The sequence below is a fragment of the Oncorhynchus mykiss genome, chromosome 29, assembly GCF_057628025.1.
Source record: "Oncorhynchus mykiss isolate SJ-2025 chromosome 29, ASM5762802v1, whole genome shotgun sequence".
NCBI classification, from domain to species: domain Eukaryota; kingdom Metazoa; phylum Chordata; class Actinopteri; order Salmoniformes; family Salmonidae; genus Oncorhynchus; species Oncorhynchus mykiss.
The window spans coordinates 47,907,698-47,931,161 of NC_143050.1; the positions used below are offsets into that span (position 1 = coordinate 47,907,698).

The 23,464-nt window shown below is 39.6% G+C and overlaps 12 non-coding genes across 12 annotated transcripts; all 12 read right to left on the bottom strand.

The window, feature by feature from the left end:
• Positions 1-692: 692 nt before the first annotated feature.
• trnat-cgu (transfer RNA threonine (anticodon CGU)) lies at positions 693-764 on the bottom strand. Its single transcript has one exon. It is a non-coding gene; the product is annotated as a tRNA-Thr (tRNA).
• A 2,190-nt stretch (positions 765-2,954) lies between these two features.
• Positions 2,955-3,026, bottom strand: trnat-cgu (transfer RNA threonine (anticodon CGU)). The gene has a single exon. It is a non-coding gene; the product is annotated as a tRNA-Thr (tRNA).
• Positions 3,027-5,216: 2,190 nt separating this feature from the next.
• Positions 5,217-5,288, bottom strand: trnat-cgu (transfer RNA threonine (anticodon CGU)). The gene has a single exon. It is a non-coding gene; the product is annotated as a tRNA-Thr (tRNA).
• A 2,190-nt stretch (positions 5,289-7,478) lies between these two features.
• trnat-cgu (transfer RNA threonine (anticodon CGU)) lies at positions 7,479-7,550 on the bottom strand. The gene has a single exon. It is a non-coding gene; the product is annotated as a tRNA-Thr (tRNA).
• A 2,190-nt stretch (positions 7,551-9,740) lies between these two features.
• trnat-cgu (transfer RNA threonine (anticodon CGU)) lies at positions 9,741-9,812 on the bottom strand. The gene has a single exon. It is a non-coding gene; the product is annotated as a tRNA-Thr (tRNA).
• Positions 9,813-12,002: 2,190 nt separating this feature from the next.
• Positions 12,003-12,074, bottom strand: trnat-cgu (transfer RNA threonine (anticodon CGU)). Its single transcript has one exon. It is a non-coding gene; the product is annotated as a tRNA-Thr (tRNA).
• Positions 12,075-14,264: 2,190 nt separating this feature from the next.
• trnat-cgu (transfer RNA threonine (anticodon CGU)) lies at positions 14,265-14,336 on the bottom strand. The gene has a single exon. It is a non-coding gene; the product is annotated as a tRNA-Thr (tRNA).
• Positions 14,337-16,526: 2,190 nt separating this feature from the next.
• trnat-cgu (transfer RNA threonine (anticodon CGU)) lies at positions 16,527-16,598 on the bottom strand. The gene has a single exon. It is a non-coding gene; the product is annotated as a tRNA-Thr (tRNA).
• Positions 16,599-18,788: 2,190 nt separating this feature from the next.
• Positions 18,789-18,860, bottom strand: trnat-cgu (transfer RNA threonine (anticodon CGU)). The gene has a single exon. It is a non-coding gene; the product is annotated as a tRNA-Thr (tRNA).
• A 2,167-nt stretch (positions 18,861-21,027) lies between these two features.
• trnat-cgu (transfer RNA threonine (anticodon CGU)) lies at positions 21,028-21,099 on the bottom strand. The gene has a single exon. It is a non-coding gene; the product is annotated as a tRNA-Thr (tRNA).
• Positions 21,100-21,540: 441 nt separating this feature from the next.
• On the bottom strand, positions 21,541-21,612 carry trnaa-ugc (transfer RNA alanine (anticodon UGC)). The gene has a single exon. It is a non-coding gene; the product is annotated as a tRNA-Ala (tRNA).
• A 1,651-nt stretch (positions 21,613-23,263) lies between these two features.
• trnat-cgu (transfer RNA threonine (anticodon CGU)) lies at positions 23,264-23,335 on the bottom strand. The gene has a single exon. It is a non-coding gene; the product is annotated as a tRNA-Thr (tRNA).
• Between the last annotated feature and the right edge of the window lie 129 nt (positions 23,336-23,464).

A 23,464-nucleotide genomic window follows, 5' to 3' on the forward strand; every position in this document is an offset into this window, starting at 1 on the left:
GAAAATGATGGGAACTAGTCTGGCCCTAATTCAGATTAATTGTGTTTTTTTTAAGTAGGCCAGGGCGGGATCAGCCAGCGGCGGCTTCTCACATGCGGGATTGATTTGCAGTCTGGAAGCGGAGGGGTGAACATCTCCTGCTCTGACTGCAGCTGGAAGGGACTGCTGCGCGTGGACTAGGCCGCCTGTTAGTGCTTTGATAAGGCGGAGCTTTACCTAGCATAGACTTACAGATGACCTGGAGCCAGTGGTTCTGGCGACGAATATGTAGCGAGGGCCAGCCGACTAGAGCATACAGGTCGCAGTGGCCCTATCAAGACAATTGACCTTTTCTTTACACTGTTGTGATGAAAGTAAATTTCCATAATATCAGCTATCTACCATAAACGTCGAACAGGGATTGAACCCATGTGCTCCAGTTAACAAAAACAGATGACTTTGCACATCTATTTCATTCTTAGAATGTCAACATTGTGGAAAGTGGGAGTTGTGCAAAAGCTAATTTAACAAGTGAATACTCTCACAAGACAAGTTGGGGAATACTGTAGGACAGCAAACATGTAAAGTGGCTCTATCGTAGAGATACTTCCCCTTAATATAATAGTTGTGTTCAAATATTGATACAACATGACTTTTCTACAAAGTCCCCCAATGAATGAAAATTTCCAGGGAAATTGAAGTCTTTTCTATAGAGGCACGGATGGGATTTGAACCCATGATCTTCGGTTTACGAGACCGACGCCTTACCACTTGGCCACCATGCCACCCTATGCTTTATATATACATCAACATTCTGGAAAGTAGTAGTTGTGCAAATGTGAATTTGGCACACAAACTCAGAGGAGAAAGGACCTCATATATAGCATGCACTCCCCCTCTGAGCTTCCATCCCATTTCATTTGCAGATAAAACGCAATATCAATACAATGTACTTTATATATACACCACTCCATTGAAACTACAATGAAATGATAGCAGCAATTCTTAAAACAGGTACGGACAGGGATCGAAAACATGAACTTCAGTTTTTGAAAATGATGCCATAAAAGTTGGCAACCATGCCACTTCTGTTCTATAAATGTACTAACAGGGATTGAAAAAATGTTCTTCAGATTACAAGACCAAATGATTTAGCACATCTCTGTTTCCTGCTTAGAATTTCAACATTCTGGAAAGTAGAAGTTGGGTCTTTGCAAAAAAAAACATGGAGAAGCTGAGGATTGAACCCAGGACCTCATACATGCAAAGCATGCGCTCCACCACTGAGCTACACCAACTTTCTTAGGAAAAAAAAAATGGTTTCTTATTTTTTTAAATTTCTCCTTTATTATACCAGGTAAGCCAGTTAAGAACAAGTTCTCATACACAACTGCGACCTGGCCAAGATAAAGCAAAGCAGTGCAACACAAACAACAACACAGAGTTACACATGGAACAAACAAGCGCACAGTCAATAACAAAATAGAAGGGGACATTTTTAAAAAAGGCAATAATAGGCCATAGTAGCGAAGTAATCACATTTTAGCAAATGAACACTGGAGTGATAGATGAGCAGATGATGATGTGCAAGTAGAAATACTGGTGTGCAAAAGTGCAGAAAGTAAATAAAAACAACATGGTGATGAGGTAGGTAGATTGGGTGGGCTATTTACAGATGGGCAATGTACAGCTGCAGCGATCGGTTAGCTGCTCAGATAGCTGATGTTTAAAGTTAGCAGTGTTGCCAACTCCTCAGTAAGGAAAGTAGCTATTGGCTGTCCTAAAATACGCTAGAAGTCGCTACATGACGTCATCACCTAATTTGCATAATTGGCCATGATCATGTAATTGTGATGGACGCTGTTGGAGAGAGGAATAACTCCGTGGGAGAGACAAGAAGTGAGTAAAAAACACCCTAAATATGTTTAGAACTACAAATTAACTTTCTTCTGTCGATTCTTCTTTTTTTTTATGTCACAATTCCAACCCTCCTCCTTTATCCGGGCTTGGGACCAACAAAAGTGACCCAAAAGAGACACTCTGGCGGAGCAACTTAGTTTTTAATTGTATTTTTAATTGTATTTTTTTGTTTTTCAGTTTAGTTTTCTTAATTTGGTTTGGTTTTTAACCTTATGGTCCACTTAGGAGCCTACAACAAGTCACAGTAAAACATTAACATTTTAACCATAACATTTAAAATTAAAAAAAATCTATACAAGTCTACATTAACAATCTAAATGGACCAAAAAGAGACAATAGAAAAAACTTTCAATGGCAATGTGAGAAAATGATGGGAACTAGTCTGGCCCTAATTCAGATTAATTGTGTTTTTTTTAAGTAGGCCAGGGCGGGATCAGCCAGCGGCGGCTTCTCACATGCGGGATTGATTTGCAGTCTGGAAGCGGAGGGGTGAACATCTCCTGCTCTGACTGCAGCTGGAAGGGACTGCTGCGCGTGGACTAGGCCGCCTGTTAGTGCTTTGATAAGGCGGAGCTTTACCTAGCATAGACTTACAGATGACCTGGAGCCAGTGGTTCTGGCGACGAATATGTAGCGAGGGCCAGCCGACTAGAGCATACAGGTCGCAGTGGCCCTATCAAGACAATTGACCTTTTCTTTACACTGTTGTGATGAAAGTAAATTTCCATAATATCAGCTATCTACCATAAACGTCGAACAGGGATTGAACCCATGTGCTCCAGTTAACAAAAACAGATGACTTTGCACATCTATTTCATTCTTAGAATGTCAACATTGTGGAAAGTGGGAGTTGTGCAAAAGCTAATTTAACAAGTGAATACTCTCACAAGACAAGTTGGGGAATACTGTAGGACAGCAAACATGTAAAGTGGCTCTATCCTAGAGATACTTCCCCTTAATATAATAGTTGTGTTCAAATTTTGATACAACATGACTTTTCTACAAAGTCCCCCAATGAATGAAAATTTCCAGGGAAATTGAAGTCTTTTCTATAGAGGCACGGATGGGATTTGAACCCATGATCTTCGGTTTACGAGACCGACGCCTTACCACTTGGCCACCATGCCACCCTATGCTTTATATATACATCAACATTCTGGAAAGTAGTAGTTGTGCAAATGTGAATTTGGCACACAAACTCAGAGGAGAAAGGACCTCATATATAGCATGCACTCCCCCTCTGAGCTTCCATCCCATTTCATTTGCAGATAAAACGCAATATCAATACAATGTACTTTATATATACACCACTCCATTGAAACTACAATGAAATGATAGCAGCAATTCTTAAAACAGGTACGGACAGGGATCGAAAACATGAACTTCAGTTTTTGAAAATGATGCCATAAAAGTTGGCAACCATGCCACTTCTGTTCTATAAATGTACTAACAGGGATTGAAAACATGTTCTTCAGATTACAAGACCAAATGATTTAGCACATCTCTGTTTCCTGCTTAGAATTTCAACATTCTGGAAAGTAGAAGTTGGGTCTTTGCAAAAAAAAACATGGAGAAGCTGAGGATTGAACCCAGGACCTCATACATGCAAAGCATGCGCTCCACCACTGAGCTACACCAACTTTCTTAGGAAAAAAAAAATGGTTTCTTATTTTTTTAAATTTCTCCTTTATTATACCAGGTAAGCCAGTTAAGAACAAGTTCTCATACACAACTGCAACCTGGCCAAGATAAAGCAAAGCAGTGCAACACAAACAACAACACAGAGTTACACATGGAACAAACAAGCGCACAGTCAATAACAAAAAAGAAGGGGACATTTAAAAAAAAGGCAATAATAGGCCATAGTAGCGAAGTAATCACATTTTAGCAAATGAACACTGGAGTGATAGATGAGCAGATGATGATGTGCAAGTAGAAATACTGGTGTGCAAAAGTGCAGAAAGTAAATAAAAACAACATGGCGATGAGGTAGGTAGATTGGGTGGGCTATTTACAGATGGGCAATGTACAGCTGCAGCGATCGGTTAGCTGCTCAGATAGCTGATGTTTAAAGTTAGCAGTGTTGCCAACTCCTCAGTAAGGAAAGTAGCTATTGGCTGTCCTAAAATACGCTAGAAGTCGCTACATGACGTCATCACCTAATTTGCATAATTGGCCATGATCATGTAATTGTGATGGACGCTGTTGGAGAGAGGAATAACTCCGTGGGAGAGACAAGAAGTGAGTAAAAAACACCCTAAATATGTTTAGAACTACAAATTAACTTTCTTCTGTCGATTCTTCTTTTTTTTTATGTCACAATTCCAACCCTCCTCCTTTATCCGGGCTTGGGACCAACAAAAGTGACCCAAAAGAGACACTCTGGCGGAGCAACTTAGTTTTTAATTGTATTTTTAATTGTATTTTTTTGTTTTTCAGTTTAGTTTTCTTAATTTGGTTTGGTTTTTAACCTTATGGTCCACTTAGGAGCCTACAACAAGTCACAGTAAAACATTAACATTTTAACCATAACATTTAAAATTAAAAAAAATCTATACAAGTCTACATTAACAATCTAAATGGACCAAAAAGAGACAATAGAAAAAACTTTCAATGGCAATGTGAGAAAATGATGGGAACTAGTCTGGCCCTAATTCAGATTAATTGTGTTTTTTTTAAGTAGGCCAGGGCGGGATCAGCCAGCGGCGGCTTCTCACATGCGGGATTGATTTGCAGTCTGGAAGCGGAGGGGTGAACATTTCCTGCTCTGACTGCAGCTGGAAGGGACTGCTGCGCGTGGACTAGGCCGCCTGTTAGTGCTTTGATAAGGCGGAGCTTTACCTAGCATAGACTTACAGATGACCTGGAGCCAGTGGTTCTGGCGACGAATATGTAGCGAGGGCCAGCCGACTAGAGCATACAGGTCGCAGTGGCCCTATCAAGACAATTGACCTTTTCTTTACACTGTTGTGATGAAAGTAAATTTCCATAATATCAGCTATCTACCATAAACGTCGAACAGGGATTGAACCCATGTGCTCCAGTTAACAAAAACAGATGACTTTGCACATCTATTTCATTCTTAGAATGTCAACATTGTGGAAAGTGGGAGTTGTGCAAAAGCTAATTTAACAAGTGAATACTCTCACAAGACAAGTTGGGGAATACTGTAGGACAGCAAACATGTAAAGTGGCTCTATCGTAGAGATACTTCCCCTTAATATAATAGTTGTGTTCAAATATTGATACAACATGACTTTTCTACAAAGTCCCCCAATGAATGAAAATTTCCAGGGAAATTGAAGTCTTTTCTATAGAGGCACGGATGGGATTTGAACCCATGATCTTCGGTTTACGAGACCGACGCCTTACCACTTGGCCACCATGCCACCCTATGCTTTATATATACATCAACATTCTGGAAAGTAGTAGTTGTGCAAATGTGAATTTGGCACACAAACTCAGAGGAGAAAGGACCTCATATATAGCATGCACACCCCCTCTGAGCTTCCATCCCATTTCATTTGCAGATAAAACGCAATATCAATACAATGTACTTTATATATACACCACTCCATTGAAACTACAATGAAATGATAGCAGCAATTCTTAAAACAGGTACGGACAGGGATCGAAAACATGAACTTCAGTTTTTGAAAATGATGCCATAAAAGTTGGCAACCATGCCACTTCTGTTCTATAAATGTACTAACAGGGATTGAAAACATGTTCTTCAGATTACAAGACCAAATGATTTAGCACATCTCTGTTTCCTGCTTAGAATTTCAACATTCTGGAAAGTAGAAGTTGGGTCTTTGCAAAAAAAAACATGGAGAAGCTGAGGATTGAACCCAGGACCTCATACATGCAAAGCATGCGCTCCACCACTGAGCTACACCAACTTTCTTAGGAAAAAAAAAATGGTTTCTTATTTTTTTAAATTTCTCCTTTATTATACCAGGTAAGCCAGTTAAGAACAAGTTCTCATACACAACTGCGACCTGGCCAAGATAAAGCAAAGCAGTGCAACACAAACAACAACACAGAGTTACACATGGAACAAACAAGCGCACAGTCAATAACAAAATAGAAGGGGACATTTAAAAAAAAGGCAATAATAGGCCATAGTAGCGAAGTAATCACATTTTAGCAAATGAACACTGGAGTGATAGATGAGCAGATGATGATGTGCAAGTAGAAATACTGGTGTGCAAAAGTGCAGAAAGTAAATAAAAACAACATGGCGATGAGGTAGGTAGATTGGGTGGGCTATTTACAGATGGGCAATGTACAGCTGCAGCGATCGGTTAGCTGCTCAGATAGCTGATGTTTAAAGTTAGCAGTGTTGCCAACTCCTCAGTAAGGAAAGTAGCTATTGGCTGTCCTAAAAGACGCTAGAAGTCGCTACATGACGTCATCACCTAATTTGCATAATTGGCCATGATCATGTAATTGTGATGGACGCTGTTGGAGAGAGGAATAACTCCGTGGGAGAGACAAGAAGTGAGTAAAAAACACCCTAAATATGTTTAGAACTACAAATTAACTTTCTTCTGTCGATTCTTCTTTTTTTTTATGTCACAATTCCAACCCTCCTCCTTTATCCGGGCTTGGGACCAACAAAAGTGACCCAAAAGAGACACTCTGGCGGAGCAACTTAGTTTTTAATTGTATTTTTAATTGTATTTTTTTGTTTTTCAGTTTAGTTTTCTTAATTTGGTTTGGTTTTTAACCTTATGGTCCACTTAGGAGCCTACAACAAGTCACAGTAAAACATTAACATTTTAACCATAACATTTAAAATTAAAAAAAATCTATACAAGTCTACATTAACAATCTAAATGGACCAAAAAGAGACAATAGAAAAAACTTTCAATGGCAATGTGAGAAAATGATGGGAACTAGTCTGGCCCTAATTCAGATTAATTGTGTTTTTTTTAAGTAGGCCAGGGCGGGATCAGCCAGCGGCGGCTTCTCACATGCGGGATTGATTTGCAGTCTGGAAGCGGAGGGGTGAACATCTCCTAATCTGACTGCAGCTGGAAAGGACTGCTGCGCGTGGACTAGGCCGCCTGTTAGTGCTTTGATAAGGCGGAGCTTTACCTAGCATAGACTTACAGATGACCTGGAGCCAGTGGTTCTGGCGACGAATATGTAGCGAGGGCCAGCCGACTAGAGCATACAGGTCGCAGTGGCCCTATCAAGACAATTGACCTTTTCTTTACACTGTTGTGATGAAAGTAAATTTCCATAATATCAGCTATCTACCATAAACGTCGAACAGGGATTGAACCCATGTGCTCCAGTTAACAAAAACAGATGACTTTGCACATCTATTTCATTCTTAGAATGTCAACATTGTGGAAAGTGGGAGTTGTGCAAAAGCTAATTTAACAAGTGAATACTCTCACAAGACAAGTTGGGGAATACTGTAGGACAGCAAACATGTAAAGTGGCTCTATCCTAGAGATACTTCCCCTTAATATAATAGTTGTGTTCAAATATTGATACAACATGACTTTTCTACAAAGTCCCCCAATGAATGAAAATTTCCAGGGAAATTGAAGTCTTTTCTATAGAGGCACGGATGGGATTTGAACCCATGATCTTCGGTTTACGAGACCGACGCCTTACCACTTGGCCACCATGCCACCCTATGCTTTATATATACATCAACATTCTGGAAAGTAGTAGTTGTGCAAATGTGAATTTGGCACACAAACTCAGAGGAGAAAGGACCTCATATATAGCATGCACTCCCCCTCTGAGCTTCCATCCCATTTCATTTGCAGATAAAACGCAATATCAATACAATGTACTTTATATATACACCACTCCATTGAAACTACAATGAAATGATAGCAGCAATTCTTAAAACAGGTACGGACAGGGATCGAAAACATGAACTTCAGTTTTTGAAAATGATGCCATAAAAGTTGGCAACCATGCCACTTCTGTTCTATAAATGTACTAACAGGGATTGAAAACATGTTCTTCAGATTACAATACCAAATGATTTAGCACATCTCTGTTTCCTGCTTAGAATTTCAACATTCTGGAAAGTAGAAGTTGGGTCTTTGCAAAAAAAAACATGGAGAAGCTGAGGATTGAACCCAGGACCTCATACATGCAAAGCATGCGCTCCACCACTGAGCTACACCAACTTTCTTAGGAAAAAAAAAATGGTTTCTTATTTTTTTAAATTTCTCCTTTATTATACCAGGTAAGCCAGTTAAGAACAAGTTCTCATACACAACTGCGACCTGGCCAAGATAAAGCAAAGCAGTGCAACACAAACAACAACACAGAGTTACACATGGAACAAACAAGCGCACAGTCAATAACAAAATAGAAGGGGACATTTAAAAAAAAGGCAATAATAGGCCATAGTAGCGAAGTAATCACATTTTAGCAAATGAACACTGGAGTGATAGATGAGCAGATGATGATGTGCAAGTAGAAATACTGGTGTGCAAAAGTGCAGAAAGTAAATAAAAACAACATGGCGATGAGGTAGGTAGATTGGGTGGGCTATTTACAGATGGGCAATGTACAGCTGCAGCGATCGGTTAGCTGCTCAGATAGCTGATGTTTAAAGTTAGCAGTGTTGCCAACTCCTCAGTAAGGAAAGTAGCTATTGGCTGTCCTAAAATACGCTAGAAGTCGCTACATGACGTCATCACCTAATTTGCATAATTGGCCATGATCATGTAATTGTGATGGACGCTGTTGGAGAGAGGAATAACTCCGTGGGAGAGACAAGAAGTGAGTAAAAAACACCCTAAATATGTTTAGAACTACAAATTAACTTTCTTCTGTCGATTCTTCTTTTTTTTTATGTCACAATTCCAACCCTCCTCCTTTATCCGGGCTTGGGACCAACAAAAGTGACCCAAAAGAGACACTCTGGCGGAGCAACTTAGTTTTTAATTGTATTTTTAATTGTATTTTTTTGTTTTTCAGTTTAGTTTTCTTAATTTGGTTTGGTTTTTAACCTTATGGTCCACTTAGGAGCCTACAACAAGTCACAGTAAAACATTAACATTTTAACCATAACATTTAAAATTAAAAAAAATCTATACAAGTCTACATTAACAATCTAAATGGACCAAAAAGAGACAATAGAAAAAACTTTCAATGGCAATGTGAGAAAATGATGGGAACTAGTCTGGCCCTAATTCAGATTAATTGTGTTTTTTTTAAGTAGGCCAGGGCGGGATCAGCCAGCGGCGGCTTCTCACATGCGGGATTGATTTGCAGTCTGGAAGCGGAGGGGTGAACATCTCCTAATCTGACTGCAGCTGGAAAGGACTGCTGCGCGTGGACTAGGCCGCCTGTTAGTGCTTTGATAAGGCGGAGCTTTACCTAGCATAGACTTACAGATGACCTGGAGCCAGTGGTTCTGGCGACGAATATGTAGCGAGGGCCAGCCGACTAGAGCATACAGGTCGCAGTGGCCCTATCAAGACAATTGACCTTTTCTTTACACTGTTGTGATGAAAGTAAATTTCCATAATATCAGCTATCTACCATAAACGTCGAACAGGGATTGAACCCATGTGCTCCAGTTAACAAAAACAGATGACTTTGCACATCTATTTCATTCTTAGAATGTCAACATTGTGGAAAGTGGGAGTTGTGCAAAAGCTAATTTAACAAGTGAATACTCTCACAAGACAAGTTGGGGAATACTGTAGGACAGCAAACATGTAAAGTGGCTCTATCCTAGAGATACTTCCCCTTAATATAATAGTTGTGTTCAAATATTGATACAACATGACTTTTCTACAAAGTCCCCCAATGAATGAAAATTTCCAGGGAAATTGAAGTCTTTTCTATAGAGGCACGGATGGGATTTGAACCCATGATCTTCGGTTTACGAGACCGACGCCTTACCACTTGGCCACCATGCCACCCTATGCTTTATATATACATCAACATTCTGGAAAGTAGTAGTTGTGCAAATGTGAATTTGGCACACAAACTCAGAGGAGAAAGGACCTCATATATAGCATGCACTCCCCCTCTGAGCTTCCATCCCATTTCATTTGCAGATAAAACGCAATATCAATACAATGTACTTTATATATACACCACTCCATTGAAACTACAATGAAATGATAGCAGCAATTCTTAAAACAGGTACGGACAGGGATCGAAAACATGAACTTCAGTTTTTGAAAATGATGCCATAAAAGTTGGCAACCATGCCACTTCTGTTCTATAAATGTACTAACAGGGATTGAAAACATGTTCTTCAGATTACAATACCAAATGATTTAGCACATCTCTGTTTCCTGCTTAGAATTTCAACATTCTGGAAAGTAGAAGTTGGGTCTTTGCAAAAAAAAACATGGAGAAGCTGAGGATTGAACCCAGGACCTCATACATGCAAAGCATGCGCTCCACCACTGAGCTACACCAACTTTCTTAGGAAAAAAAAAATGGTTTCTTATTTTTTTAAATTTCTCCTTTATTATACCAGGTAAGCCAGTTAAGAACAAGTTCTCATACACAACTGCGACCTGGCCAAGATAAAGCAAAGCAGTGCAACACAAACAACAACACAGAGTTACACATGGAACAAACAAGCGCACAGTCAATAACAAAATAGAAGGGGACATTTAAAAAAAAGGCAATAATAGGCCATAGTAGCGAAGTAATCACATTTTAGCAAATGAACACTGGAGTGATAGATGAGCAGATGATGATGTGCAAGTAGAAATACTGGTGTGCAAAAGTGCAGAAAGTAAATAAAAACAACATGGCGATGAGGTAGGTAGATTGGGTGGGCTATTTACAGATGGGCAATGTACAGCTGCAGCGATCGGTTAGCTGCTCAGATAGCTGATGTTTAAAGTTAGCAGTGTTGCCAACTCCTCAGTAAGGAAAGTAGCTATTGGCTGTCCTAAAATACGCTAGAAGTCGCTACATGACGTCATCACCTAATTTGCATAATTGGCCATGATCATGTAATTGTGATGGACGCTGTTGGAGAGAGGAATAACTCCGTGGGAGAGACAAGAAGTGAGTAAAAAACACCCTAAATATGTTTAGAACTACAAATTAACTTTCTTCTGTCGATTCTTCTTTTTTTTTATGTCACAATTCCAACCCTCCTCCTTTATCCGGGCTTGGGACCAACAAAAGTGACCCAAAAGAGACACTCTGGCGGAGCAACTTAGTTTTTAATTGTATTTTTAATTGTATTTTTTTGTTTTTCAGTTTAGTTTTCTTAATTTGGTTTGGTTTTTAACCTTATGGTCCACTTAGGAGCCTACAACAAGTCACAGTAAAACATTAACATTTTAACCATAACATTTAAAATTAAAAAAAATCTATACAAGTCTACATTAACAATCTAAATGGACCAAAAAGAGACAATAGAAAAAACTTTCAATGGCAATGTGAGAAAATGATGGGAACTAGTCTGGCCCTAATTCAGATTAATTGTGTTTTTTTTAAGTAGGCCAGGGCGGGATCAGCCAGCGGCGGCTTCTCACATGCGGGATTGATTTGCAGTCTGGAAGCGGAGGGGTGAACATCTCCTAATCTGACTGCAGCTGGAAAGGACTGCTGCGCGTGGACTAGGCCGCCTGTTAGTGCTTTGATAAGGCGGAGCTTTACCTAGCATAGACTTACAGATGACCTGGAGCCAGTGGTTCTGGCGACGAATATGTAGCGAGGGCCAGCCGACTAGAGCATACAGGTCGCAGTGGCCCTATCAAGACAATTGACCTTTTCTTTACACTGTTGTGATGAAAGTAAATTTCCATAATATCAGCTATCTACCATAAACGTCGAACAGGGATTGAACCCATGTGCTCCAGTTAACAAAAACAGATGACTTTGCACATCTATTTCATTCTTAGAATGTCAACATTGTGGAAAGTGGGAGTTGTGCAAAAGCTAATTTAACAAGTGAATACTCTCACAAGACAAGTTGGGGAATACTGTAGGACAGCAAACATGTAAAGTGGCTCTATCCTAGAGATACTTCCCCTTAATATAATAGTTGTGTTCAAATATTGATACAACATGACTTTTCTACAAAGTCCCCCAATGAATGAAAATTTCCAGGGAAATTGAAGTCTTTTCTATAGAGGCACGGATGGGATTTGAACCCATGATCTTCGGTTTACGAGACCGACGCCTTACCACTTGGCCACCATGCCACCCTATGCTTTATATATACATCAACATTCTGGAAAGTAGTAGTTGTGCAAATGTGAATTTGGCACACAAACTCAGAGGAGAAAGGACCTCATATATAGCATGCACTCCCCCTCTGAGCTTCCATCCCATTTCATTTGCAGATAAAACGCAATATCAATACAATGTACTTTATATATACACCACTCCATTGAAACTACAATGAAATGATAGCAGCAATTCTTAAAACAGGTACGGACAGGGATCGAAAACATGAACTTCAGTTTTTGAAAATGATGCCATAAAAGTTGGCAACCATGCCACTTCTGTTCTATAAATGTACTAACAGGGATTGAAAACATGTTCTTCAGATTACAAGACCAAATGATTTAGCACATCTCTGTTTCCTGCTTAGAATTTCAACATTCTGGAAAGTAGAAGTTGGGTCTTTGCAAAAAAAAACATGGAGAAGCTGAGGATTGAACCCAGGACCTCATACATGCAAAGCATGCGCTCCACCACTGAGCTACACCAACTTTCTTAGGAAAAAAAAAATGGTTTCTTATTTTTTTAAATTTCTCCTTTATTATACCAGGTAAGCCAGTTAAGAACAAGTTCTCATACACAACTGCGACCTGGCCAAGATAAAGCAAAGCAGTGCAACACAAACAACAACACAGAGTTACACATGGAACAAACAAGCGCACAGTCAATAACAAAATAGAAGGGGACATTTAAAAAAAAGGCAATAATAGGCCATAGTAGCGAAGTAATCACATTTTAGCAAATGAACACTGGAGTGATAGATGAGCAGATGATGATGTGCAAGTAGAAATACTGGTGTGCAAAAGTGCAGAAAGTAAATAAAAACAACATGGCGATGAGGTAGGTAGATTGGGTGGGCTATTTACAGATGGGCAATGTACAGCTGCAGCGATCGGTTAGCTACTCAGATAGCTGATGTTTAAAGTTAGCAGTGTTGCCAACTCCTCAGTAAGGAAAGTAGCTATTGGCTGTCCTAAAATACGCTAGAAGTCGCTACATGACGTCATCACCTAATTTGCATAATTGGCCATGATCATGTAATTGTGATGGACGCTGTTGGAGAGAGGAATAACTCTGTGGGAGAGACAAGAAGTGAGTAAAAAACACCCTAAATATGTTTAGAACTACAAATTAACTTTCTTCTGTCGATTCTTCTTTTTTTTTATGTCACAATTCCAACCCTCCTCCTTTATCCGGGCTTGGGACCAACAAAAGTGACCCAAAAGAGACACTCTGGCGGAGCAACTTAGTTTTTAATTGTATTTTTAATTGTATTTTTTTGTTTTTCAGTTTAGTTTTCTTAATTTGGTTTGGTTTTTAACCTTATGGTCCACTTAGGAGCCTACAACAAGTCACAGTAAAACATTAACATTTTAACCATAACATTTAAAATTAAAAAAAATCTATACAAGTCTACATTAACAATCTAAATGGACCAAAAAGAGACAATAGAAAAAACTTTCAATGGCAATGTGAGAAAATGATGGGAACTAGTCTGGCCCTAATTCAGATTAATTGTGTTTTTTTTAAGTAGGCCAGGGCGGGATCAGCCAGCGGCGGCTTCTCACATGCGGGATTGATTTGCAGTCTGGAAGCGGAGGGGTGAACATCTCCTAATCTGACTGCAGCTGGAAAGGACTGCTGCGCGTGGACTAGGCCGCCTGTTAGTGCTTTGATAAGGCGGAGCTTTACCTAGCATAGACTTACAGATGACCTGGAGCCAGTGGTTCTGGCGACGAATATGTAGCGAGGGCCAGCCGACTAGAGCATACAGGTCGCAGTGGCCCTATCAAGACAATTGACCTTTTCTTTACACTGTTGTGATGAAAGTAAATTTCCATAATATCAGCTATCTACCATAAACGTCGAACAGGGATTGAACCCATGTGCTCCAGTTAACAAAAACAGATGACTTTGCACATCTATTTCATTCTTAGAATGTCAACATTGTGGAAAGTGGGAGTTGTGCAAAAGCTAATTTAACAAGTGAATACTCTCACAAGACAAGTTGGGGAATACTGTAGGACAGCAAACATGTAAAGTGGCTCTATCCTAGAGATACTTCCCCTTAATATAATAGTTGTGTTCAAATATTGATACAACATGACTTTTCTACAAAGTCCCCCAATGAATGAAAATTTCCAGGGAAATTGAAGTCTTTTCTATAGAGGCACGGATGGGATTTGAACCCATGATCTTCGGTTTACGAGACCGACGCCTTACCACTTGGCCACCATGCCACCCTATGCTTTATATATACATCAACATTCTGGAAAGTAGTAGTTGTGCAAATGTGAATTTGGCACACAAACTCAGAGGAGAAAGGACCTCATATATAGCATGCACTCCCCCTCTGAGCTTCCATCCCATTTCATTTGCAGATAAAACGCAATATCAATACAATGTACTTTATATATACACCACTCCATTGAAACTACAATGAAATGATAGCAGCAATTCTTAAAACAGGTACGGACAGGGATCGAAAACATGAACTTCAGTTTTTGAAAATGATGCCATAAAAGTTGGCAACCATGCCACTTCTGTTCTATAAATGTACTAACAGGGATTGAAAACATGTTCTTCAGATTACAATACCAAATGATTTAGCACATCTCTGTTTCCTGCTTAGAATTTCAACATTCTGGAAAGTAGAAGTTGGGTCTTTGCAAAAAAAAACATGGAGAAGCTGAGGATTGAACCCAGGACCTCATACATGCAAAGCATGCGCTCCACCACTGAGCTACACCAACTTTCTTAGGAAAAAAAAAATGGTTTCTTATTTTTTTAAATTTCTCCTTTATTATACCAGGTAAGCCAGTTAAGAACAAGTTCTCATACACAACTGCGACCTGGCCAAGATAAAGCAAAGCAGTGCAACACAAACAACAACACAGAGTTACACATGGAACAAACAAGCGCACAGTCAATAACAAAATAGAAGGGGACATTTAAAAAAAAGGCAATAATAGGCCATAGTAGCGAAGTAATCACATTTTAGCAAATGAACACTGGAGTGATAGATGAGCAGATGATGATGTGCAAGTAGAAATACTGGTGTGCAAAAGTGCAGAAAGTAAATAAAAACAACATGGCGATGAGGTAGGTAGATTGGGTGGGCTATTTACAGATGGGCAATGTACAGCTGCAGCGATCGGTTAGCTGCTCAGATAGCTGATGTTTAAAGTTAGCAGTGTTGCCAACTCCTCAGTAAGGAAAGTAGCTATTGGCTGTCCTAAAATACGCTAGAAGTCGCTACATGACGTCATCACCTAATTTGCATAATTGGCCATGATCATGTAATTGTGATGGACGCTGTTGGAGAGAGGAATAACTCCGTGGGAGAGACAAGAAGTGAGTAAAAAACACCCTAAATATGTTTAGAACTACAAATTAACTTTCTTCTGTCGATTCTTCTTTTTTTTTATGTCACAATTCCAACCCTCCTCCTTTATCCGGGCTTGGGACCAACAAAAGTGACCCAAAAGAGACACTCTGGCGGAGCAACTTAGTTTTTAATTGTATTTTTAATTGTATTTTTTTGTTTTTCAGTTTAGTTTTCTTAATTTGGTTTGGTTTTTAACCTTATGGTCCACTTAGGAGCCTACAACAAGTCACAGTAAAACATTAACATTTTAACCATAACATTTAAAATTAAAAAAAATCTATACAAGTCTACATTAACAATCTAAATGGACCAAAAAGAGACAATAGAAAAAACTTTCAATGGCAATGTGAGAAAATGATGGGAACTAGTCTGGCCCTAATTCAGATTAATTGTGTTTTTTTTAAGTAGGCCAGGGCGGGATCAGCCAGCGGCGGCTTCTCACATGCGGGATTGATTTGCAGTCTGGAAGCGGAGGGGTGAACATCTCCTAATCTGACTGCAGCTGGAAAGGACTGCTGCGCGTGGACTAGGCCGCCTGTTAGTGCTTTGATAAGGCGGAGCTTTACCTAGCATAGACTTACAGATGACCTGGAGCCAGTGGTTCTGGCGACGAATATGTAGCGAGGGCCAGCCGACTAGAGCATACAGGTCGCAGTGGCCCTATCAAGACAATTGACCTTTTCTTTACACTGTTGTGATGAAAGTAAATTTCCATAATATCAGCTATCTACCATAAACGTCGAACAGGGATTGAACCCATGTGCTCCAGTTAACAAAAACAGATGACTTTGCACATCTATTTCATTCTTAGAATGTCAACATTGTGGAAAGTGGGAGTTGTGCAAAAGCTAATTTAACAAGTGAATACTCTCACAAGACAAGTTGGGGAATACTGTAGGACAGCAAACATGTAAAGTGGCTCTATCCTAGAGATACTTCCCCTTAATATAATAGTTGTGTTCAAATATTGATACAACATGACTTTTCTACAAAGTCCCCCAATGAATGAAAATTTCCAGGGAAATTGAAGTCTTTTCTATAGAGGCACGGATGGGATTTGAACCCATGATCTTCGGTTTACGAGACCGACGCCTTACCACTTGGCCACCATGCCACCCTATGCTTTATATATACATCAACATTCTGGAAAGTAGTAGTTGTGCAAATGTGAATTTGGCACACAAACTCAGAGGAGAAAGGACCTCATATATAGCATGCACTCCCCCTCTGAGCTTCCATCCCATTTCATTTGCAGATAAAACGCAATATCAATACAATGTACTTTATATATACACCACTCCATTGAAACTACAATGAAATGATAGCAGCAATTCTTAAAACAGGTACGGACAGGGATCGAAAACATGAACTTCAGTTTTTGAAAATGATGCCATAAAAGTTGGCAACCATGCCACTTCTGTTCTATAAATGTACTAACAGGGATTGAAAACATGTTCTTCAGATTACAAGACCAAATGATTTAGCACATCTCTGTTTCCTGCTTAGAATTTCAACATTCTGGAAAGTAGAAGTTGGGTCTTTGCAAAAAAAAACATGGAGAAGCTGAGGATTGAACCCAGGACCTCATACATGCAAAGCATGCGCTCCACCACTGAGCTACACCAACTTTCTTAGGAAAAAAAAAATGGTTTCTTATTTTTTTAAATTTCTCCTTTATTATACCAGGTAAGCCAGTTAAGAACAAGTTCTCATACACAACTGCGACCTGGCCAAGATAAAGCAAAGCAGTGCAACACAAACAACAACACAGAGTTACACATGGAACAAACAAGCGCACAGTCAATAACAAAATAGAAGGGGACATTTAAAAAAAAGGCAATAATAGGCCATAGTAGCGAAGTAATCACATTTTAGCAAATGAACACTGGAGTGATAGATGAGCAGATGATGATGTGCAAGTAGAAATACTGGTGTGCAAAAGTGCAGAAAGTAAATAAAAACAACATGGCGATGAGGTAGGTAGATTGGGTGGGCTATTTACAGATGGGCAATGTACAGCTGCAGCGATCGGTTAGCTACTCAGATAGCTGATGTTTAAAGTTAGCAGTGTTGCCAACTCCTCAGTAAGGAAAGTAGCTATTGGCTGTCCTAAAATACGCTAGAAGTCGCTACATGACGTCATCACCTAATTTGCATAATTGGCCATGATCATGTAATTGTGATGGACGCTGTTGGAGAGAGGAATAACTCTGTGGGAGAGACAAGAAGTGAGTAAAAAACACCCTAAATATGTTTAGAACTACAAATTAACTTTCTTCTGTCGATTCTTCTTTTTTTTTATGTCACAATTCCAACCCTCCTCCTTTATCCGGGCTTGGGACCAACAAAAGTGACCCAAAAGAGACACTCTGGCGGAGCAACTTAGTTTTTAATTGTATTTTTAATTGTATTTTTTTGTTTTTCAGTTTAGTTTTCTTAATTTGGTTTGGTTTTTAACCTTATGGTCCACTTAGGAGCCTACAACAAGTCACAGTAAAACATTAACATTTTAACCATAACATTTAAAATTAAAAAAAATCTATACAAGTCTACATTAACAATCTAAATGGACCAAAAAGAGACAATAGAAAAAACTTTCAATGGCAATGTGAGAAAATGATGGGAACTAGTCTGGCCCTAATTCAGATTAATTGTGTTTTTTTTAAGTAGGCCAGGGCGGGATCAGCCAGCGGCGGCTTCTCACATGCGGGATTGATTTGCAGTCTGGAAGCGGAGGGGTGAACATCTCCTAATCTGACTGCAGCTGGAAAGGACTGCTGCGCGTGGACTAGGCCGCCTGTTAGTGCTTTGATAAGGCGGAGCTTTACCTAGCATAGACTTACAGATGACCTGGAGCCAGTGGTTCTGGCGACGAATATGTAGCGAGGGCCAGCCGACTAGAGCATACAGGTCGCAGTGGCCCTATCAAGACAATTGACCTTTTCTTTACACTGTTGTGATGAAAGTAAATTTCCATAATATCAGCTATCTACCATAAACGTCGAACAGGGATTGAACCCATGTGCTCCAGTTAACAAAAACAGATGACTTTGCACATCTATTTCATTCTTAGAATGTCAACATTGTGGAAAGTGGGAGTTGTGCAAAAGCTAATTTAACAAGTGAATACTCTCACAAGACAAGTTGGGGAATACTGTAGGACAGCAAACATGTAAAGTGGCTCTATCCTAGAGATACTTCCCCTTAATATAATAGTTGTGTTCAAATATTGATACAACATGACTTTTCTACAAAGTCCCCCAATGAATGAAAATTTCCAGGGAAATTGAAGTCTTTTCTATAGAGGCACGGATGGGATTTGAACCCATGATCTTCGGTTTACGAGACCGACGCCTTACCACTTGGCCACCATGCCACCCTATGCTTTATATATACATCAACATTCTGGAAAGTAGTAGTTGTGCAAATGTGAATTTGGCACACAAACTCAGAGGAGAAAGGACCTCATATATAGCATGCACTCCCCCTCTGAGCTTCCATCCCATTTCATTTGCAGATAAAACGCAATATCAATACAATGTACTTTATATATACACCACTCCATTGAAACTACAATGAAATGATAGCAGCAATTCTTAAAACAGGTACGGACAGGGATCGAAAACATGAACTTCAGTTTTTGAAAATGATGCCATAAAAGTTGGCAACCATGCCACTTCTGTTCTATAAATGTACTAACAGGGATTGAAAACATGTTCTTCAGATTACAAGACCAAATGATTTAGCACATCTCTGTTTCCTGCTTAGAATTTCAACATTCTGGAAAGTAGAAGTTGGGTCTTTGCAAAAAAAAACATGGAGAAGCTGAGGATTGAACCCAGGACCTCATACATGCAAAGCATGCGCTCCACCACTGAGCTACACCAACTTTCTTAGGAAAAAAAAAATGGTTTCATATTTTTTTAAATTTCTCCTTTATTATACCAGGTAAGCCAGTTAAGAACAAGTTCTCATACACAACTGCGACCTGGCCAAGATAAAGCAAAGCAGTGCAACACAAACAACAACACAGAGTTACACATGGAACAAACAAGCGCACAGTCAATAACAAAATAGAAGGGGACATTTAAAAAAAAGGCAATAATAGGCCATAGTAGCGAAGTAATCACATTTTAGCAAATGAACACTGGAGTGATAGATGAGCAGATGATGATGTGCAAGTAGAAATACTGGTGTGCAAAAGTGCAGAAAGTAAATAAAAACAACATGGCGATGAGGTAGGTAGATTGGGTGGGCTATTTACAGATGGGCAATGTACAGCTGCAGCGATCGGTTAGCTGCTCAGATAGCTGATGTTTAAAGTTAGCAGTGTTGCCAACTCCTCAGTAAGGAAAGTAGCTATTGGCTGTCCTAAAATACGCTAGAAGTCGCTACATGACGTCATCACCTAATTTGCATAATTGGCCATGATCATGTAATTGTGATGGACGCTGTTGGAGAGAGGAATAACTCCGTGGGAGAGACAAGAAGTGAGTAAAAAACACCCTAAATATGTTTAGAACTACAAATTAACTTTCTTCTGTCGATTCTTCTTTTTTTTTATGTCACAATTCCAACCCTCCTCCTTTATCCGGGCTTGGGACCAACAAAAGTGACCCAAAAGAGACACTCTGGCGGAGCAACTTAGTTTTTAATTGTATTTTTAATTGTATTTTTTTGTTTTTCAGTTTAGTTTTCTTAATTTGGTTTGGTTTTTAACCTTATGGTCCACTTAGGAGCCTACAACAAGTCACAGTAAAACATTAACATTTTAACCATAACATTTAAAATTAAAAAAAATCTATACAAGTCTACATTAACAATCTAAATGGACCAAAAAGAGACAATAGAAAAAACTTTCAATGGCAATGTGAGAAAATGATGGGAACTAGTCTGGCCCTAATTCAGATTAATTGTGTTTTTTTTAAGTAGGCCAGGGCGGGATCAGCCAGCGGCGGCTTCTCACATGCGGGATTGATTTGCAGTCTGGAAGCGGAGGGGTGAACATCTCCTAATCTGACTGCAGCTGGAAAGGACTGCTGCGCGTGGACTAGGCCGCCTGTTAGTGCTTTGATAAGGCGGAGCTTTACCTAGCATAGACTTACAGATGACCTGGAGCCAGTGGTTCTGGCGACGAATATGTAGCGAGGGCCAGCCGACTAGAGCATACAGGTCGCAGTGGCCCTATCAAGACAATTGACCTTTTCTTTACACTGTTGTGATGAAAGTAAATTTCCATAATATCAGCTATCTACCATAAACGTCGAACAGGGATTGAACCCATGTGCTCCAGTTAACAAAAACAGATGACTTTGCACATCTATTTCATTCTTAGAATGTCAACATTGTGGAAAGTGGGAGTTGTGCAAAAGCTAATTTAACAAGTTAACAACAACTTTAACAAGACAAGTTGGGGAATACTGTAGGACAGCAAACATGTAAAGTGGCTCTATCCTAGAGATACTTCCCCTTAATATAATGACTTTTCTACAAAGTCCCCCAATGAATGAACATTTCCAGGGAAATTGAAGTATTTTCTATAGAGGCACGGATGGGATTTGAACCCATGATCTTCGGTTTACGAGACCGACGCCTTACCACTTGGCCACCATGCCACCCTATGCTTTATATATACATCAACATTCTGGAAAGTAGTAGTTGTGCAAATGTGAATTTGGCACACAAACTCAGAGGAGAAAGGACCTCATATATAGCATGCACTCCCCCTCTGAGCTTCCTTCCCATTTCATTTGCAGATAAAACGCAATATCAATACAATGTACTTTATATATACACCACTCCATTGAAACTACAATGAAATGATAGCAGCAATTCTTAAAACAGGTACGGACAGGGATCGAAAACATGAACTTCAGTTTTTGAAAATGATGCCATAAAAGTTGGCAAACATGCCACTTCTGTTGTATAAATGTACTAACAGGGATTGAAAACATGTTCTTCAGATTACAAGACCAAATGATTTAGCACATCTCTGTTTCCTGCTTAGAATTTCAACATTCTGGAAAGTAGAAGTTGGGTCTTTGCAAAAAAAAACATGGAGAAGCTGAGGATTGAACCCAGGACCTCATACATGCAAAGCATGCGCTCTACCACTGAGCTACACCCCCTTTCTTAGGAAAAAAAAAAATGGTTTCTTATTTTTTTAAATTTCTCCTTTATTATACCAGGTAAGCCAGTTAAGAACAAGTTCTCATACACAACTGCGACCTGGCCAAGATAAAGCAAAGCAGTGCAACACAAACAACAACACAGAGTTACACATGGAACAAACAAGCGCACAGTCAATAACAAAATAGAAGGGGACATTTTTAAAAAAGGCAATAATAGGCCATAGTAGCGAAGTAATCACATTTTAGCAAATGAACACTGGAGTGATAGATGAGCAGATGATGATGTGCAAGTAGAAATACTGGTGTGCAAAAGTGCAGAAAGTAAATAAAAACAACATGGCGATGAGGTAGGTAGATTAGGTGGGCTATTTACAGATGGGCAATGTACAGCTGCAGCGATCGGTTAGCTGCTCAGATAGCTGATGTTTAAAGTTAGCAGTGTTGCCAACTCCTCAGTAAGGAAAGTAGCTATTGGCTGTCCTAAAAGACGCTAGAAGTCGCTACATGACGTCATCACCTAATTTGCATAATTGGCCATGATCATGTAATTGTGATGGACGCTGTTGGAGAGAGGAATAACTCCGTGGGAGAGACAAGAAGTGAGTAAAAAACACCCTAAATATGTTTAGAACTACAAATTAACTTTCTTCTGTCGATTCTTCTTTTTTTTAATGTCACAATTCCAACCCTCCTCCTTTATCCGGGCTTGGGACCAACAAAAGTGACCCAAAAGAGACACTCTGGCGGAGCAACTTAGTTTTTAATTGTATTTTTAATTGTATTTTTTTGTTTTTCAGTTTAGTTTTCTTAATTTGGTTTGGTTTTTAACCTTATGGTCCACTTAGGAGCCTACAACAAGTCACAGTAAAACATTAACATTTTAACCATAACATTTAAAATTAAAAAAAATCTATACAAGTCTACATTAACAATCTAAATGGACCAAAACGAGACAATAGAAAAAACTTTCAATGGCAATGTGAGAAAATGATGGGAACTAGTCTGGCCCTAATTCAGATTAATTGTGTTTTTTTTAAGTAGGCCAGGGCGGGATCAGCCAGCGGCGGCTTCCCACATGCGGGATTGATTTGCAGTCTGGAAGCGGAGGGGTGAACATCTCCTGCTCTGACTGCAGCTGGAAGGGACTGCTGCGCGAGGACTAGGCCGCCTGTTAGTGCTTTGATAAGGCGGAGCTTTACCTAGCATAGACTTACAGATGACCTGGAGCCAGTGGTTCTGGCGACGAATATGTAGCGAGGGCCAGCCGACTAGAGCATACAGGTCGCAGTGGCCCTATCAAGACAATTGACCTTTTCTTTACACTGTTGTGATGAAAGTAAATTTCCATAATATCAGCTATCTACCATAAATGTCGAACAGGGATTGAACCCATGTGCTCCAGTTAACAAAAACAGATGACTTTGCACATCTATTTCATTCTTAGAATGTCAACATTGTGGAAAGTGGGAGTTGTGCAAAAGCTAATTTAACAAGTGAATACTCTCACAAGACAAGTTGGGGAATACTGTAGGACAGCAAACATGTAAAGTGGCTCTATCCTAGAGATACTTCCCCTTAATATAATGACTTTTCTACAAAGTCCCCCAATGAATGAACATTTCCAGGGAAATTGAAGTATTTTCTATAGAGGCACGGATGGGATTTGAACCCATGATCTTCGGTTTACGAGACCGACGCCTTACCACTTGGCCACCATGCCACCCTATGCTTTATATATACATCAACATTCTGGAAAGTAGTAGTTGTGCAAATGTGAATTTGGCACACAAACTCAGAGGAGAAAGGACCTCATATATAGCATGCACTCCCCCTCTGAGCTTCCATCCCA